Source organism: Ambystoma mexicanum, chromosome 5p, assembly GCF_040938575.1.
Source record: "Ambystoma mexicanum isolate Mex_15411 chromosome 5p, UKY_AmexF1_1, whole genome shotgun sequence".
Taxonomy (NCBI): Eukaryota; Metazoa; Chordata; class Amphibia; order Caudata; family Ambystomatidae; genus Ambystoma; species Ambystoma mexicanum.
The window spans coordinates 36,792,314-36,812,156 of NC_090930.1; positions in this window are offsets into that span (position 1 = coordinate 36,792,314).

Below are 19,843 nucleotides of genomic sequence, written 5' to 3' on the forward strand. Positions count from 1 at the left end.
TCCTGCTCTCTACCTTCTGTTGCTGTATTCAGGCTCTTCTAGTCTCTCCTGCTCTCTTCCTTCTCTTGCTCTATCCAGGCTCTTCTAGTCTCTCCCACTCTCTACCTTCTCTTGCTGTATCCCGGATCGTCTAGTCTCTCCCGCTCTCTACCGTCTCTTGCTGTATCCAGGCTCTTCTAGTTTCTCCCACTCCCTTCCTTCTCTTGCTGTATCCCGGCTCTTCTTGTCTCTCCCACTCTCTAGCTTCTATTGCTGTATCCCGGCTCTTCTAGTCTCTCCCGCTCTCGACCTTCTCTTGCTGTATCCTGGCTCTTCTAGCCTCTCCCACTCTCTACCGTCTCTTGCTGTATCACGGCTCTTCTAGTCTCTCCCACTCTCTACCTTCTCTTGCTGTATCCATGCTCTTCTAGTCCCTCACGCTCTCTACCTTTTCTTGCAGTATCCCGGCGCTTCTAGTCTCTCCCACTCTCCAACTTCTCTTGCTGTATCCAGGCTCTTCTAGGCTCTCCCACTCTCCACCTTCTCTTGCTGTATCCTGGCTCTTTTAGCCCCTCCCGCGCTCTACCTTCTCTTGCTGTATCCCGGCTCTTCTAGTCTCTCAGACTCTCTACCTTCTCTTGCTCTATCCCGGCTCTTCTTTTCTCTCCCGCTTTCTACCTTCTCTTGCTGTATCCAAACTCTTCTAGTCACTCCTGCTCTCTTCCTTCTCTTGCTGTATCCCAGCTCTTCTAGTCTCTCCCCATCTCTACCTTCTTTTGCTGTATCCCGGCTCTTCTAGTCTCTCCCACTCTATACTTTCTCATGCTGTATCAAGGCTCTTCTAGTCTCTCCTGCTCTCTACCTTCTCTTGCTGTATCTCATCTCTTCTAGTCTCTTTCACTCTCCGCCTTCTCTTGCTGTATCCTGGCTCTTCTAGTCTCTCCTGCTCTCTACGTTCTCTTGCTGTATCCAGGCTCTTCTAGTCTCTCCTGCTCTCTACCTTCTGTTGCTGTATTCAGGCTCTTCTAGTCTCTCCTGCTCTCTTCCTTCTCTTGCTGTATCCAGGCTCTTCTAGTCTCTCCCAATCTCTACCTTCTCTTGCTGTATCCAGGCTCTTCTAGTCTCTCCAACTCTATACCTTCTCTTGCTGTATCCAGGCTCTTCTAGTCTCTCCCGCTCTCTACCTTCTCTTGCTGTATCCCGGTTCTCCTAGTCTCTCCCTCTCTCTACCTTCTCTTGCTCTATCCCGACACTTCTAGTCTTTCCCACTCTCTACCGTCTCTTGCTGTATCCCGGCTCTTCTAGTCTCATCCATTCTCCACCTTCTCTTACGGTATCCCGGCTCTTCTAGTCTCTCCGCTCTCTACCTTCTCTTGCTGTATCCAGGCTCTTTTATCCCCTCCCGCGCTCTACCTTCTCTTGCTGTATCCCGGCTCTTCTAGTCTCTCCCAGTCTCTACCTTCTCTTGCTGTATCCATGCTCTTCTAGTCCCTCACGCTCTCTACCTTCTCTTGCTGTATCCCGGCTCCTCTAGTCTCTCCCACTCTCCAACTTCTCTTGCTGTATCCAGGCTCTTCTAGTCTCTCCCACTCTCCACCTTCTCTTGCTGTATCCTGGCTCTTCTAGTTTCTCCCACTCTCTTCCTTCTCTTGCTGTATCCCGGCTCTTCTTGTCTCTCCCACTCTCTAGCTTCTCTTGCTGTATCCCGCCTCTTCTAGTCTCTCCCGCTCTCGACCTTCTCTTGTTGTATCATGGCTCTTCTAGCCTTTCCCACTCTCTACCGTCTCTTGCTGTATCCCGGCTCTTCTAGTCTCTCCCACTCTCTACGTTATCTTGCTGTATCCATGCTCTTCTAGTCCCTCACGCTCTCTACCTTCTCTTGCTGTATCCCGGCTCTTCTAGTCTCTCCTGCTCTCTACGTTCTCTTGCTGTATCCAGGCTCTTCTAGTCTCTCCCGCTCTCTACCTTCTCTTGCTGTATCCCGGTTCTTCTAGTCTCTCCCACTTTCTACCTTCTTTTGCTGTATCCCGGCTTTTCTAATCTCTCCCACTCTCTACCTTCTCCTGCTCCATCAAGGCTCTTCTAGTCACTCCCACTCTCTACCTTCTCTTGTTGTATCCCGGCTCATCTAGTCTCTCCTGCTCTCTACTGTCTCTTGCTGTATCCCGGCTCTTCTAGTCTCTCCCACTCTCTACCTTCTCTTGCTGTATCTGTAGGTTCTTCTAGTCGCTCCCGCTTTCTACCTTCTCTTGCTATATCCAGGATCTTCTAGTCTCTCCCGCTTTCTACCTTCTCTTGCTATATCCAGGATCTTCTATTTTCTCCTACTCTCTACCTTCTCTTGCTATATCTGTAGGCTCTTCTAGTCTCTCCCGCTTTCTACCTCTCTTGCTATATCGAGGATCTTCCAGTCTCTCCCACTCTTTACCTTCTCTTGCTGTATCCCAGCTCTTCCAGTCTCTCCCACTCTACATTCCCTTGCTGTATCCCGACACTTCTAGCCTCTCCCGTTTTCTACCTTCTCTTGCTGTATGTGCAGGCTATTCTAGTCTCTCCCACTATCTACCTTCTCTTGCTGTATCCCAGCTCTTCTAGTCTCTCCCACTCTCGACCTTCTCTTGCTGTATCCCGGCTCTTCTAGTTCCTCCCGCTCTCGACCTTCTCTTGCTGTATCCTGGCTCTTCTAGCCTCTCCCACTCTCTACCTTCTCTTGCTGTATTCCGGCTCTTCTAGTCTCTCCCACTCTCTACCTTCTCTTGCTGTTTCCAGGCTCTTCTAGTCCCTCACGCTCTCTACCTTCTCTTGCTGTATCCCGGCTCTTCTAGTCTCTCCCACTCTCCAACTTCTCCTGCTGTATACAGGCTCTTATAGTCTCTCCCACTCTCAACCTTCTCTTGCTGTATCCCGGCTCTTCTAGTCTCTACCACTCTCCACCTTCTCTTGCTGTATCCCGGCTCTTTCAGCCCCTCCCGCTCTCTACCTTCTCTTGCTGTATCCCGGCTCTTCTCGTCTCTCCCACTCTCTACCTTCTCTTGCTGTATCCCGGCTCTTCTAGTCTCTCCCGCTCTCTACCCTCTCTTGCTTTATCCAGGCTCTTCTAGTCCCTCCCACTTTCTACCTCCTCTGGCTGTATCCCAGCTCTTCTAGTCTCTCCCACTCTTTACCTTCTCCTGCTTTATCCCAACACTTCTAGTCTCTCCCTCTCTCTACCTTCTTTTGCTGTATCCCAACACGTCTAGTCTCTCCCACTCTCTACCGTCTCTTGCTGTATCCCAGCTGTTCTAGTCTCTTCCACTCTCCACCTTCTCTTACGGTATCCCGGCTCTTCTAGTCTCTCCGCTCTCTACTTTCTCTTGCTGTATCCCGGCTTTTCTAGTCTCTCCCATTCTACCTTCTCCTGCTCTATCCAGGCTCTTCTAGTCTCTCCCACTGTCTAGCTTCTCTTGCTGTATCCCTGATCATCTAGTCTCTCCCGCTCTCTACCGTCTCTTGCTGTATCAAGGCTCTTCTAGTTTCTCCCACTCCCTTCCTTCTCTTGCTGTATCCCGGCTCTTCTTGTCTCTCCCAATCTCTACCTTCTCTTGCTGTATCCAGGCTCTTCTAGTCTCTCCCACTCTCCACCTTTTCTTGCTGTATCCCGGCTCTTCTAGTCGCTCCCACTCTCTATCTTCTCTTGCTGTATCCCGGCTCTTCTAGTCTCTCCCGCTCTGTACCTTCTCTTGCTGTATCCCGGCTTTTCTAATCTCTCCCACTCTCTACCTTCTCCTGCTCCATCCAGGCTCTTCTAGTCTCTCCCACTCTCTATCTTCTCTTCTCTTGTTGTATCCCAGCTAATCTAGCTTCTCCCGCTCTCTACTGTCTCTTGTTGTGTCCCGGCTCTTCTAGTCTCTCCCGCCCCCTTCCGTCTCTTGCTGTATCCCAGCTCTTCTAGGCTCTGCCACTCTCTACCTTCTCTTGCTGTATCCAAGCTCTTCTAGTCTCTCCCGCTCTCTACCTTCTGTTGCTAGATCAGTGGGTTCTTTTAGTCTCTCCCGCTTTCTACCTTCTCTTGCAGTATCCCGGCTCTTCTAGTCTCTCCCATTCTCTACCTTCTCTTGCTGTATCCCGGCTTTTCTAATTTCTCCCACTCTCTACCTTCTCTTGCTATATCTGAGGTTTCTTCAAGTCTCTCCCGCTTTCTACCTTCTCTTGCTGTATCCCGGCTCTTCTAGTCTCTCCCGCTCTCTACCTTCTCTTGCTGTATCACGGCTTTTCTAATCTCTCCCACTCTCTAACTTCTCCTGCTCCATCCAGGCTCTTCTAGTCACTCCCACTCTCTACCTTCTCTTGTTGTATCCCGGCTCATCTAGTCTGTCCCGCTCTCTACTGTCTCTTGCTGTATCCAGACTCTTCTAGTCCCTCCCACTCTCTACCTTCTCTTGTTGTATCCCGGCTCATCTAGTCTCTCCCGCTCTCTACTGTCTTTTGCTGTATCCCGCCTCTTCTAGTCGCTCCCGCTTTCTACCTTCTCTTGCTGTATCCCAGCTCTTCTTGTCTCTCCCGCTCTCTACCGTCTATTGCTGTATCTGTAGGCTCTTATAGTCTCTCCCGCTTTCTACCTTCTCTTTCTATATCCAGGATCTTCTATTTTCTCTTACTCTCTACCTTCTCTTGCTATATCTGTAGGCTCTTCTAGTCTCTCCCGCTTTCTACCTCTCTTGCTATATCCAGGATCTTCTAGTCTCTCCCACTCTTTACCTTCTCTTGCTGTATCCCAGCCAGCTCTTCCAGTCTCTCCCACTCTCTACCTTCCCTTGCTGTATCCCGACATTCTAGCCTCTCCCGCTCTCTACCTTCTCTTTCTGTATGTGTAGGCTATTCTAGTCTCTCCCACGTTCTACCTTCTCTTGCTGTATCCCGGCTCTTCTAGTCTCTCCCACTCTCCACCGTCTCTTGCTGTATTCCGGCTCTTCTAGTCCCTCCCGCTCTCTACCTTCTCTTGCTGTATCCTGGCTCTTCTAGCCTCTCCCACTCTCTACCTTCTCTTGCTGTATTCCGGCTCTTCTAGTCTCTCCCACTCTCTACCTTCTCTTGCTGTATCCAGGCTCTTCTAGTCCCTCACGCTCTCTACCTTCTCTTGCTGCATCCCGGCTCTTCTAGTCTCTCCCACTCTCCAACTTCTCTTGCTGTATCCAGGCTCTTCTAGTCTCTCCCACTCTCCACCTTCTCTTGCTGTATCCTGGCTCTTTTAGCCCCTCCCACGCTCTACCTTCTCTTGCTGTATCCCGGCTCTTCTAGTCTCTCCCACTCTCTACCTTCTCTTGCTGTATCCATGCTCTTCTAGTCCCTCACGCTCTCTACTTTCTCTTGCTGTATCCCGGCTCTTCTAGTCTCTCCCACTCTCCAACTTCTCTTGCTGTTTCCAGGCTCTTCTAGTCTCTCCCACTCTCCACCTTCTCTTGCTGTATCCTGGCTCTTTTAGCCCCTCCCGCGCTCTACCTTCTCTTGCTGTAGCCCTGCTCTTCTAGTCTCTCCCACTCTCTACCTTCTCTTGCTCTATCCCGGCTCTTCTTTTCTCTCCCGCTTTCTACCTTCTCTTGCTGTATCCAGACTCTTCTAGTCACTCCTGCTCTCTTCCTTCTCTTGCTGTATCCTAGCTCTTCTAGTCTCTCCCACTCTCTACCTTCTTTTGCTGTATCCAGGCTCTTCTAGTCTCTCCCACTCTATACCTTCTCATGCTGTATCAAGGCTCTTCTAGTCTCTCCTGCTCTCTACCTTCTCTTGCTGTATCTCAGCTTTTCTAGTCTCTTTCACTCTCCACCTTCTCTTGCTGTATCCTGGCTCTTCTAGCCTCTCCTGCTCTCTACGTTCTCCTGCTGTATCTAGGCTCTTCTAGTCTCTCCTGCTCTCTACCTTCTGTTGCTGTATTCAGGCTCTGCTAGTCTCTCCTGCTCTCTTCCTTCTCTTGCTCTATCCAGGCTCTTCTAGTCTCTCCCACTCTCTACCTTCTCTTGCTGTATCCCGGATCGTCTAGTCTCTCCCGCTCTCTACCGTCTCTTGCTGTATCCAGGCTCTTCTAGTTTCTCCCACTCCCTTCCTTCTCGTGCTGTATCCCGGCTCTTCTTGTCTCTCCCACTCTCTAGCTTCTCTTGCTGTATCCTGGCTCTTCTAGTCTCTCCCGCTCTCGACCTTCTCTTGCTGTATGCTGGCTCTTCTAGTTCCTCCCGCTCTCGACCTTCTCTTGCTGTATCCTGGCTCTTCTAGCCTCTCCCACTCTCTACCTTCTCTTGCTGTATTCCGGCTCTTCTAGTCTCTCCCACTCTCTACCTTCTCTTGCTGTTTCCAGGCTCTTCTAGTCCCTCACGCTCTCTACCTTCTCTTGCTGTATCCCGGCTCTTCTAGTCTCTCCCACTCTCCAACTTCTCCTGCTGTATACAGGCTCTTATAGTCTCTCCCACTCTCAACCTTCTCTTGCTGTATCCCGGCTCTTCTAGTCTCTACCACTCTCCACCTTCTCTTGCTGTATCCCGGCTCTTTCAGCCCCTCCCGCTCTCTACCTTCTCTTGCTGTATCCCGGCTCTTCTAGTCTCTCCCACTCTCTACCTTCTCTTGCTGTATCCCGGCTCTTCTAGTCTCTCCCGCTCTCTACCCTCTCTTGCTTTATCCAGGCTCTTCTAGTCCCTCCCACTTTCTACCTCCTCTGGCTGTATCCCAGCTCTTCTAGTCTCTCCCACTCTTTACCTTCTCCTGCTGTATCCCAACACTTCTAGTCTCTCCCTCTCTCTACCTTCTTTTGCTGTATCCCAACACGTCTAGTCTCTCCCACTCTCTACCGTCTCTTGCTGTATCCCAGCTGTTCTAGTCTCTTCCACTCTCCACCTTCTCTTACGGTATCCCAGCTCTTCTAGTCTCTCCGCTCTCTACTTTCTCTTGCTGTATCCCGGCTTTTCTAGTCTCTCCCATTCTACCTTCTCCTGCTCTATCCAGGCTCTTCTAGTCTCTCCCACTGTCTAGCTTCTCTTGCTGTATCCCTGATCATCTAGTCTCTCCCGCTCTCTACCGTCTCTTGCTGTATCAAGGCTCTTCTAGTTTCTCCCACTCCCTTCCTTCTCTTGCTGTATCCCGGCTCTTCTTGTCTCTCCCAATCTCTACCTTCTCTTGCTGTATCCAGGCTCTTCTAGTCTCTCCCACTCTCCACCTTTTCTTGCTGTATCCCGGCTCTTCTAGTCGCTCCCACTCTCTATCTTCTCTTGCTGTATCCCGGCTCTTCTAGTCTCTCCCGCTCTGTACCTTCTCTTGCTGTATCCCGGCTTTTCTAATCTCTCCCACTCTCTACCTTCTCCTGCTCCATCCAGGCTCTTCTAGTCTCTCCCACTCTCTATCTTCTCTTCTCTTGTTGTATCCCAGCTAATCTAGCTTCTCCCGCTCTCTACTGTCTCTTGTTGTGTCCCGGCTCTTCTAGTCTCTCCCGCCCCCTTCCGTCTCTTGCTGTATCCCAGCTCTTCTAGGCTCTGCCACTCTCTACCTTCTCTTGCTGTATCCAAGCTCTTCTAGTCTCTCCCGCTCTCTACCTTCTGTTGCTAGATCAGTGGGTTCTTTTAGTCTCTCCCGCTTTCTACCTTCTCTTGCAGTATCCCGGCTCTTCTAGTCTCTCCCATTCTCTACCTTCTCTTGCTGTATCCCGGCTTTTCTAATTTCTCCCACTCTCTACCTTCTCCTATTCCATCCAGGCTCTTCTAGTCACTTCCACTTTCTACCTTCTCTTGTTGTATCCCAGCTCATCTAGTCTCTCCCGCTCTCTACTGTCTCTTGCTGTATCCCGGCTCTTCTAGTCTCTCCCACTCTCTACCTTCTCTTGCTATATCTGAGGTTTCTTCAAGTCTCTCCCGCTTTCTACCTTCTCTTGCTGTATCCCGGCTCTTCTAGTCTCTCCCGCTCTCTACCTTCTCTTGCTGTATCACGGCTTTTCTAATCTCTCCCACTCTCTACCTTCTCCTGCTCCATCCAGGCTCTTCTAGTCACTCCCACTCTCTACCTTCTCTTGTTGTATCCCGGCTCATCTAGTCTCTCCCGCTCTCTACTGTCTCTTGCTGTATCCAGGCTCTTCTAGTCCCTCCCACTCTCTACCTTCTCTTGTTGTATCCCGGCTCATCTAGTCTCTCCCGCTCTCTACTGTCTTTTGCTGTATCCCGCCTCTTCTAGTCGCTCCCGCTTTCTACCTTCTCTTGCTGTATCCCAGCTCTTCTTGTCTCTCCCGCTCTCTACCGTCTATTGCTGTATCTGTAGGCTCTTATAGTCTCTCCCGCTTTCTACCTTCTCTTGCTATATCCAGGATCTTCTATTTTCTCTTACTCTCTACCTTCTCTTGCTATATCTGTAGGCTCTTCTAGTCTCTTCCGCTTTCTACCTCTCTTGCTATATCCAGGATCTTCTAGTCTCTCCCACTCTTTACCTTCTCTTGCTGTATCCCAGCCAGCTCTTCCAGTCTCTCCCACTCTCTACCTTCCCTTGCTGTATCCCGACATTCTAGCCTCTCCCGCTCTCTACCTTCTCTTTCTGTATGTGTAGGCTATTCTAGTCTCTCCCACGTTCTACCTTCTCTTGCTGTATCCCGGCTCTTCTAGTCTCTCCCACTCTCCACCGTCTCTTGCTGTATCCCGGCTCTTCTAGTCCCTCCCGCTCTCTACCTTCTCTTGCTGTATCCTGGCTCTTCTAGCCTCTCCCACTCTCTACCTTCTCTTGCTGTATTCCGGCTCTTCTAGTCTCTCCCACTCTCTACCTTCTCTTGCTGTATCCAGGCTCTTCTAGTCCCTCACGCTCTCTACCTTCTCTTGCTGCATCCCGGCTCTTCTAGTCTCTCCCACTCTCCAACTTCTCTTGCTGTATCCAGGCTCTTCTAGTCTCTCCCACTCTCCACCTTCTCTTGCTGTATCCTGGCTCTTTTAGCCCCTCCCGCGCTCTACCTTCTCTTGCTGTATCCCGGCTCTTCTAGTCTCTCCCACTCTCTACCTTCTCTTGCTGTATCCATGCTCTTCTAGTCCCTCACGCTCTCTACTTTCTCTTGCTGTATCCCGGCTCTTCTAGTCTCTCCCACTCTCCAACTTCTCTTGCTGTATCCAGGCTCTTCTAGTCTCTCCCACTCTCCACCTTCTCTTGCTGTATCCTGGCTCTTTTAGCCCCTCCCGCGCTCTACATTCTCTTGCTGTAGCCCTGCTCTTCTAGTCTCTCCCACTCTCTACCTTCTCTTGCTCTATCCCGGCTCTTCTTTTCTCTCCCGCTTTCTACCTTCTCTTGCTGTATCCAGACTCTTCTAGTCACTCCTGCTCTCTTCCTTCTCTTGCTGTATCCTAGCTCTTCTAGTCTCTCCCACTCTCTACCTTCTTTTGCTGTATCCAGGCTCTTCTAGTCTCTCCCACTCTATACCTTCTCATGCTGTATCAAGGCTCTTCTAGTCTCTCCTGCTCTCTACCTTCTCTTGCTGTATCTCAGCTTTTCTAGTCTCTTTCACTCTCCACCTTCTCTTGCTGTATCCTGGCTCTTCTAGCCTCTCCTGCTCTCTACGTTCTCCTGCTGTATCTAGGCTCTTCTAGTCTCTCCTGCTCTCTACCTTCTGTTGCTGTATTCAGGCTCTGCTAGTCTCTCCTGCTCTCTTCCTTCTCTTGCTCTATCCAGGCTCTTCTAGTCTCTCCCACTCTCTACCTTCTCTTGCTGTATCCCGGATCGTCTAGTCTCTCCCGCTCTCTACCGTCTCTTGCTGTATCCAGGCTCTTCTAGTTTCTCCCACTCCCTTCCTTCTCGTGCTGTATCCCGGCTCTTCTTGTCTCTCCCACTCTCTAGCTTCTCTTGCCGTATCCCGGCTCGTCTAGTCTCTCCCGCTCTCGACCTTCTCTTGCTGTATGCTGGCTCTTCTAGCCTCTCCCACTCTCTACCGTCTCTTGCTGTATCACGGCTCTTCTAGTCTCTAACACTCTCTACCTTCTCTTGCTGTATCCATGCTCTTCTAGGCTCTCCCACTCTCCACCTTCTCTTGCTGTATCCTGGCTCTTCCAGTCTCTCCCACTCTCTACCTTCCCTTGCTGTATCCTGACATTCTAGCCTCTCCCGCTCTCTACCTTCTCTTTCTGTATGTGTAGGCTATTCTAGTCTCTCCCACGTTCTACCTTCTCTTGCTGTATCCCGGCTCTTCTAGTCTCTCCCACTCTCCACCTTCTCTTGCTGTATCCCGGCTCTTCCAGTCCCTCCTGCTCTCGACCTTCTCTTGCTGTATCCTGGCTCTTCTAGCCTCTCCCACTCTCTACCTTCTCTTGCTGTATTCCAGCTCTTCTAGTCTCTCCCACTCTCTACCGTCTCTTGCTGTATCCAGGCTCTTCTAGTCCCTCACGCTCTCTACCTTCTCTTGCTGCATCCCGGCTCTTCTAGTCTCTCCCACTCTCCAACTTCTCTTGCTGTATCCCGGCTCTTCTTGTCTCTCCCACTCTCTAGCTTCTCTTGCTGTATCCCGGCTCTTCTAGTCTCTCCCGCTCTCGACCTTCTCTTGCTGTATGCTGGCTCTTCTAGCCTCTCCCACTCTCTACCGTCTCTTGCTGTATCACGGCTCTTCTAGTCTCTCCCACTCTCTACCTTCTCTTGCTGTATCCATGCTCTTCTAGTCCCTCACGCTCTCTACCTTTTCTTGCAGTATCCCGGCTCTTCTAGTCTCTCCCACTCTCCAACCTCTCTTGCTGTATCCAGGCTCTTCTAGGCTCTCCCACTCTCCACCTTCTCTTGCTGTATCCTGGCTCTTCCAGTCTCTCCCACTCTCTACCTTCCCTTGCTGTATCCCGACATTCTAGCCTCTCCCGCTCTCTACCTTCTCTTTCTGTATGTGTAGGCTATTCTAGTCTCTCCCACGTTCTACCTTCTCTTGCTGTATCCCGGCTCTTCTAGTCTCTCCCACTCTCCACCTTCTCTTGCTGTATCCCGGCTCTTCTAGTCCCTCCTGCTCTCGACCTTCTCTTGCTGTATCCTGGCTCTTCTAGCCTCTCCCACTCTCTACCTTCTCTTGCTGTATTCCGGCTCTTCTAGGCTCTCCCACTCTCCACCTTCTCTTGCTGTATCCTGGCTCTTCCAGTCTCTCCCACTCTCTACCTTCCCTTGCTGTATCCCGACATTCTAGCCTCTCCCGCTCTCTACCTTCTCTTTCTGTATGTGTAGGCTATTCTAGTCTCTCCCACGTTCTACCTTCTCTTGCTGTATCCCGGCTCTTCTAGTCTCTCCCACTCTCCACCTTCTCTTGCTGTATCCCGGCTCTTCTAGTCCCTCCTGCTCTCGACCTTCTCTTGCTGTATCCTGGCTCTTCTAGTCCCTCACGCTCTCTACCTTCTCTTGCTGCATCCCGGCTCTTCTAGTCTCTCCCACTCTCCAACTTCTCTTGCTGTATCCAGGCTCTTCTAGTCTCTCCCACTCTCCACCTTCTCTTGCTGTATCCTGGCTCTTTTAGCCCCTCCCGCGCTCTACCTTCTCTTGCTGTATCCCGGCTCTTCTAGTCTCTCCCACTCTCTACCTTCTCTTGCTGTATCCATGCTCTTCTACTCCCTCACGCTCTCTACTTTCTCTTGCTGTATCCCGGATCTTCTAGTCTCTCCCACTCTCCAACTTCTCTTGCTGTATCCAGGCTCTTCTAGTCTCTCCCACTCTCCACCTTCTCTTGCTGTATCCTGGCTCTTTTAGCCCCTCCCGCTTTCTACCTTCTCTTGCTGTATCCAGACTCTTCTAGTCACTCCTGCTCTCTTCCTTCTCTTGCTGTATCCCAGCTCTTCTAGTCTCTCCCACTCTCTACCTTCTTTTGCTGTATCCAGGCTCTTCTAGTCTCTCCCACTCTATACCTTCTCATGCTGTATCAAGGCTCTTCTAGTCTCTCCTGCTCTCTACCTTCTCTTGCTGTATCTCAGCTTTTCTAGTCTCTTTCACTCTCCACCTTCTCTTGCTGTATCCTGGCTCTTCTAGCCTCTCCTGCTCTCTACGTTCTCCTGCTGTATCTAGGCTCTTCTAGTCTCTCCTGCTCTCTACCTTCTGTTGCTGTATTCAGGCTCTGCTAGTCTCTCCTGCTCTCTTCCTTCTCTTGCTCTATCCAGGCTCTTCTAGTCTCTCCCATTCTCTACCTTCTCTTGCTGTATCCCAGATCGTCTAGTCTCTCCCGCTCTCTACCGTCTCTTGCTGTATCCAGGCTCTTCTAGTTTCTCCCACTCCCTTCCTTCTCTTGCTGTATCCCGGCTCTTCTTGTCTCTCCCACTCTCTAGCTTCTCTTGCTGTATCCCGGCTCTTCTAGTCCCTCCTGCTCTCAACCTTCTCTTGCTGTATCCCGGCTCTTCTAGTCTCTCCCACTCTCTACCGTCTCTTGCTGTATCCAGGCTCTTCTAGTCTCTCCCGCTCTCTACCTTCTCTTGCTGTATCCAGGCTCTTCTAGTCTCTCCCACTCTCTACCTTCTCTTGCTGTATTCCGGCTCTTCTAGTCTCTCCCACTCTCTACCTTCTCTTGCTGTATCCCAGCTCTTCTAGTCTCTCCCACTCTCTACCTTCTCTTGTTGTATTCCGGCTCTTTTAGTCTCTCCCACTCTCTACCTTCTCATGCTGTATCCAGGCTCTTAATCTCCACCAGTCCCCAATGCTTCATCTTTCTCCCCCTTGAAGCCACCCCTCCCTCTGTACCCCTAAAGCCCAACTTTTGGTAGCAAGGCTGAACGCTCAAACTGTACTATACAGCCTCAGTGTAAAAGGTCTCAGTGGCTTAAAATGAAAACATAATTTTGTGTTCACATAAAAATGGCCAGTTATAGCGGAGCACTGCTTTGGATATTAATAACAAAGGAAAAGATGTAACAGTTGTTCAAATAACAACAAAAATAGTTTTTGAATAAGGGAGCATCTCACTCCTGGATGCGGCTCAAGTAGGAGCAGCCTAGGGGCACTTATTCTGCACATTGGGGGCAATAATATGTCTTAAGTGGTCTCATGTGAGCTGGAGACCACCAACCCTTACAGCAGTTCAGGCTAAGTACTTCCACAGCGAGCCGATCTGGTACTGTACTTTGAGTTCACTGTGCAGAGATTGGGGGTCTACACAGCAAGATCATCATTATTTATATAGGAAAGCAGGGCGCTGATTTGTACGGTCTCTGGACCTTGGCGGAGGATGCTGAAACCTCAAACTCAATAGGTTCAGGAGTGGGACAGCGCACAGGAAGTCTGGTTCAAGAGTGGGACAGCGCACAGGAATTCTGGTTCAGGAGTGGGAAAGCGCACAGAAAGTCTGATTCAAGAGTGGGACAGCACACAGGATGTCCAGTTCAGGAGTGGGACAGAGCACAGGAAGTCCAGTTCAGGAGTGGGACAGTGCACAGGAAGCCCGGTTCAGGATTGGGAAAGCACACAGGAAGTCTGGTTCAAGAGTGAGACAGCACACAGGATGTCCAGTTCAGGAGTGGGACAGAGCACAGGAAGTCCGGTTCAAGAGTGGAGCAACGTACAGGAAGTCTGGTTCAAAAATGGGACAGTGCACAGGATGTCCGTTTCAGGAGTGGGAAAGCACACAGGAAGTCAGGTTCAAGAGTGGGACAGCACACAGGATGTCCGGTCCAGGAATGGGACAGCGCACAGGATGCAAACAGACATGAAAGCTGTAGAAATGAACAACTATAGCTACAAGGGGCTAGTGGATATATGCACTACTGCGCTGGGGGTCCTGATGTACCACTCTAGAAGGGCCCTACAAGAGTGTGATGTTTCGTCCACCGGGGCCGGGCGGAGGAGCGAGGCAGAGCTAAGGCCTCAGCCCGGGGCTCGCGCGAGTATGCAGTACGCGGGGGCGGCGCAGGACAAAGAGACACGACCACTCTCTCTCGATGCATAAACCCGGACTGGCGTCTATCCGCCAGTTCCGGTGATACCTTTATTTCTATTCTTTTCTCCTCCCGTGCCACGTGACCCTGTCTGTTGGGACACGTGACACCACATTCCTCCCCAACTTGGAGGCAAAAATTCCCCATGGCTTGACAACAGCACTTATATTAAGTCTTACTTCTGAGTAGGTAAACGTCTCTGTCTCTGCTTCAGTCTTCTTCGATATATTCCGTCCACTACATATCCCTGGAGGCGGGACGATGGTCTAGGTCTTTCTCTCAGACTGTATCGGGTGCTTCTTTCCCGTGGTGTGTCTTCAATGGCGGCTTCCGCTTCAATTTCTTCTTCTTGTGGCGCCTCTATGCTCTGCTGTGGTGTGGGTCTTTGGGGTGAGTGTGCTACCTCTTCTCTCTGGGGTGACCGTTGTTCTTCCCACATTTCTTGAGGCACTTTTCTGAAGTGGGAGACGTTCCTGGTTACAGTTTCTTCCCCTCGGGTTGCTGTAATCATGCTATGGTTGGCGGTCTTGACGGTCCATGGGCGAGCTTCGAAGTTGAGGGACATTTTCTTCGGCGGTGCCCGGTTCCTGACGAGGACTGTGTCACCAGGGTTTAGTTCTCTGTGGTAGGCTCGTCGGGCGATGCTTTCTCGCTCATTGTGTCTTTCTCGCCTTGCTTCCATTTCGAGGATGTCCGGATCTGGCGCTGTCCAGTTGGGGTGTACAGGTAGTTCTGCCTGGATGGGTACTCCGAACATGAGGGCCGCTGGACTGACTCCCGTGGCTGAGTGTGGGGTTTGTCGGTGTGTTCTCAGGAACCGATATACAGATTTCAACCAGGGGTGTCCTTGTTCCTTGGCGATCCTGATGACTTTGTTCAGTGATCCCATGAAGCGCTCTGCGTCACCATTTGCTTGAGGCCATCTTGGGGTGATGCGTTGATGTTTGACGTTAACCTCTTTGAAAAACTCACGTAGTTCTTGACTGGTGAACGATGGCCCGTTGTCGCTTTTTACTTTCCTCGGGATGCCATGTGTGGCGAACATCTTCTCTAGTGTGAGGATGGTGGTTTCTGCGTTTGTCGAGGCAACATGCTCTACTTCGGGGTATCTGCTAAATTCATCGATTACCACTAATAGGTATCCTTCTCCTGCGATGGTGCAGTGGTCCATGCTGACGGCGTCCCACCGTTTTTGGCTTCGTGGGGCGCAGCTGATTGGTTCTGGGTTTGCTGGTCTCCGTGACGCTTGGCAGGCTGCGCAGGATTCTACGAGCTCGGTTATCCTCTGGTGCATGTTTGGCATCCACATTCGGGATTTTAGGTAGGCGGTTGACTTAACGATCCCTTGGTGTCCACTGTGGGCCAGCTTGAGTGCTCTGTCTTCTAGGGATTCTGGCAATATGATCCGGTGTCCTTTCAATATTACTCCTTCTGGAGCTATTGAGAGCTCATGTCTGATACCGAACAGGGCCCTGAGTTTGGCTTGGGCTGTGGCTGTTCGGTGAGTCATTGACGTGAGGTAAGTTTTCCAGTTTCCTGATTGTATGGCCGCGGTCGTGTGTTTCAGGACGGTGTTGTCTTCTGTTTCTTGTATCACTTCCTGCAGTTTTAAGGCTCGTGGTCGGGCACACGCTATTATGTGACAGACGTGCTCGTCTGTTTCTGTTGCATGGTGCTGTTCTTTGTCCGTGGCTGGCGGATTGTCTGCCGGATTGTCCGATCCTGGGCGGTATTCTACTTCGATGTTATAAGGTTGCAGCTGCAGCATCCACTTCTCTATGCGGGCTGGAGGATGCGGGGCGGAGCCTCGGAATATCGGGATTAGGGGCTTATGGTCGGAGAAGACTTTTGCCTGTTTTCCTAGCAGGTATGCTTTGAAATGGCGACATCCCCACAGAATGGCTAGGGCTTCCTTTTCGATGTGTGCGTAGTTCAGTTCGGGCTTGGTGAGGGCTCTGCTGGCAAATGCGATTAGGAATATTCTGCCGTCCCTGTCCGTTTGGGTCAGCACTGCTCCTAGGCCAACCGGGCTGGCGTCGACGAGAAGCTCGGTCTGTCGGTCTATGTTAAAAAATGCCATGGTGGTGGAGGCGGACAGGGTGTCTTTTATTTGTTGAAAAGCCTGTTGGTGAGCCTTTGTCCACTCCCATTTTTGGTCCTTCTTGGTTAGTTCCCTGAGCGGGCTTGCAATGCTTGCGAGACCGGGAATGAAACGTGCACAGTAGGTGGCCATTCCCATGAAACTTCTCACTTCCGAGGCGGATTGTGGCGGTTCAAATTCCTTTATGTCCTGTACCTTGGACGGGTCTGGGGATACTCCTGATGCGCTGAATATGTATCCGAAGAAGCATAGTTCCTTTTTGTTGAATTCGCATTTTTCTGCGTTGAGGGTCAGGCCTGCGTCTTCGAGTCTCTTTAGAACTGCCGCTAAGCGTTGGTGGTGGTCGTCTTTGTTCGATGCATATACGAGGATATCGTCACTGATGTTGGTGGTCCCCTCGAGTCCTGTGATGACTTTGTGAATCTCATGCTGGAATACTTCCGCGGCAGACGATATCCCGAAGTTGAGTCTCTTGTATCTCATCAGGCCAAGATGAGACGAAAACGTTGTGATGTATCTGGATTCTTTAGATAGTTTCAGCTGGTGATAGCCGGACCGGAGGTCGAGCTTGCTGAAGATCGTCGCTCCCGTGAGGTCTACGATGATGGTGGGAGTGACGTGACGTTCACGGCCGATGGCTATGTTGGGGAGTCGCATGTCGATACATATCCTTACCGCGCCTGGTTGTTTTGGTTTCTGGGCTACTACCATCGGTGAGACCCACGGGGTTGGTCCTGATGTCTTCTCGATGATCCCTGCGTTTTCGAGCTTGAGTAGTTCCTTTTCTACGGCCTCTCTCAGATGGAAGGGGATTCGCCTGTGTCGCACTGCCTTGGGTTCGATAGTGGGGTCTATGTGGAGCTTGACCGTTCTCCCTTTGAGGCGTCCGATGCCCTGGAACAGCTTCTTGTGTCGTCCTAAAAGGTCGTGTAGTTCATCATGTTGCGCACTGAACGCGAAGTGTATCAACTTCAACTTCTCGGCTGTTTTGCAGCTTAGGAGGTTTTCGCACCCGGCATCTACCACGTATATTCGGGCACGGCAGTTGGCGTTATTGTGAGCAAAATCTGATTTAAACGATCCTCGCACTGGCAGGGGTTTCCGTGACACCACAAAGAGCAGGCACACAGAGGCGTTAGAAGGGCACACCTGGGCCAGGCACCTGCTTGCCATTTGCCGCTGCAGTCTCCGAAATGCCCGAAGGACACGAGCAGAGGACTTTTGTTACCTCTGCATTAGTAGCAGGGTCCTGTGTCTGGGAACTGAACTATTCCCCGGAACTAGTCAAGATTAGGCATCTCTTTCCAGTCCACGGCTGACTCCATCTTTAGAACAGCGAGGGGACACCCTGGAGGAAGACAGCCACTCTGACGGGAAACATTACCTTCATCACGGTGATTTCCCAGCGGGAAGAGAGTTACCCATCGCATCTCTCATCGAGCCCTTACTGGATTTCCCCCTTGAAGGTGTACATTCTCTTTCCCCAGAAGCAGCAGCATATCACTCCGCGCTTGTGTTCACCACGTGCTCAAGCAAAGGGAGTCACTCAAGAGACGAGACGGCAGGTGCTCCATCGTGCGCTTGCTGGAGATACCGGTCAGCTAGAAGCTGCAAACAGGCCTTTCCTTCCATTGCTGCACCCGAGAACTGCTCTCAAGACATTTACAGAGACTTTCACAAGCTTCTCAATCAAAAGGAACACCCAAGTTCAAACCAGCGAAGCAATGTGACTATTTCATCGTCATATTACTACAGCCAAATGCTGGGACCTTTCTTTAACAAACACACGTAATGTCCTGGCTTCTTAGTATGTCTGGCAGGGGGAATAGAGCTTTGTTCGCATCTCTGATTTTCAGCACCAGAAACAGCACATGCAGTTCTCCACATAGAACTGAATCAGAAAATGAATGGGGGCACTGTGCAGCAGGGCTGTCATGGGGGCACTGTGCGGCAGGACTGTCATGGGGCACTGTGCGACAGGGCTGTCATGGGGGCACTGTGCGGCAAGGCTGTCATGGGGGCACTGTGTGGTAGGACTGTCATGGGGGCACTTTGCGGCAAGGCTGTCATGTGTGGAACTGTGTGGCAGGGCTGTCATGGGGGCACTGTGCGGCAGGGCTGTCATGTGGGAACTGTGCCGCAGGGCTGCCATGTGGGAACTGTGCGGCAGGGCTGTCATGTGGGCACTGTGCGGCAGGGCTGTCATGTGGGCACTGTGTGGCAGGGCTGTCATGGGGGCACTGTGCGGCAGGGCTGTCATGTGGGAACTGTGCCGCAGGGCTGCCATGTGGGAACTGTGCGGCAGGGCTGTCATGTGGGCACTGTGCGGCAGGGCTGTCATGTGGGCACTGTGCGGCAGGGCTGTCATGGTGGCACTGTGCCGCAGGGCTGTTACGTGGGAACTGTGCGGCAGGGCTGTCATGGGGGCACTGTGCAGCAGGGCTATCATGGGGGCACTGTGCCGCAGGGCTGTCATGGAGACACTGTGCCTCAGGGCTGTCATGTGGGCATTGTGCAGCAGGGCTGTCATGGTGGCACTGTGCGGCAGGGCTGTCATGTGGGCACTCTGCCGCAGGGCTGTCATGTGGGAACTGTGCGGCAGGGCTGTCATGGGGCACTGTGCGACAGGGCTTTCATGTGGGCACGGTGCCGCAGGGCTGTCCTGTGGGCACTGTGCAGCAGGGCTGTCATGGGGCACTGTGCAGCAGGGCTGTCATGTGGGCACTGTGCCGCAGGGCTGTCATGGGGGCACTGTGCGGCAGGCCTGTCATGTGGGCACTGTGCGGCCGGGCTGTCATGGGGGCACTGCGCAGCAGGGCTGTCATGTGGGCACTGTGCTGCAGTTCTGTCATGGGGGCACTGTGCGGCAGGGCTGTCATGTGGGCACTGTGTGGCAGGGCTGTCATGGGGCACTGGGTGGCAGGGCTGTCATGGGGGCACTGTGCGGCAGGGCTGTCATGTGGGCACTGTGCATCAGGGCTATCATGTGGGCACTGTGCCGCAGGGCTGTCATGGGGTCACTGTGCGGCAGGGCAGTCATGGGGGCACTGTGCGGCAGGGCTGTCATGTGGACACTGTGCGGCAGGGCTGTCATGTGGGAACTGTGCGGCAGGGCTGTCATGTGGGCACTCTGCAGCAGGGCTGTCATGGTGGCACTCTGCGGCAGGGCTGTCATGTGGACACTGTGCCGCAGGACTGTCATGTGGGAACTGTGCGGAAGGGCTGTCATGGGGCACTGTGCAGCAGGGCTGTCATGGGGGCACTGTGCCACAGGGCTGTTTTGTGTGCACTGTGCCGCAGGGCGGTCATGGAGGCACTGTGCCGCAGGGCTGTAATGTGGGCATTGTGCAGCAGGGCTGTCATGGTGGCACTGTGCGGCAGGGCTGTCATGTGGGCACTGTGCCGCAGGGCTGTCATGTGGGAACTGTGCGCAGGGCTGTCATGGGGCACTGTACGACAGCGCTGTCATGTGACCACTGTGCCGCAGGGCTGTCATGTGGGCACTGTGCAGCAGGGCTGTCATGGGGCACTGTGCGGCAGGGCTGTCATGTGGCCACTGTGCAGCAGTTCTGTCATGGGGCACTGTGCGGCAGGTCTGTCATGTGGGCACTGTGTGGCAGGGATGTCATGGGGCACTGTGTGACAGGGCTGTCATGGGGGCACTGTGCGGCAGGGCTGTCATGTGGGCACTGTGCAGCAGGGCTATCATGTGGGCACTGTGCCGCAGGGCTGTCATCGGGGCACTGTGCGGCAGGAGTTTCATGGGGGTACTGTGCGGCAGGCTGTCATGTGGGCACTGTGCAGCAGGGCTGTCATGGTAGCACTGTGTGGCAGGGAAGTCATGTGGGAACTGTGCGGCAGGGCTGTCCTGGGGGTATTGTGCAGCAGGGCTGTCATGGTGGCACTG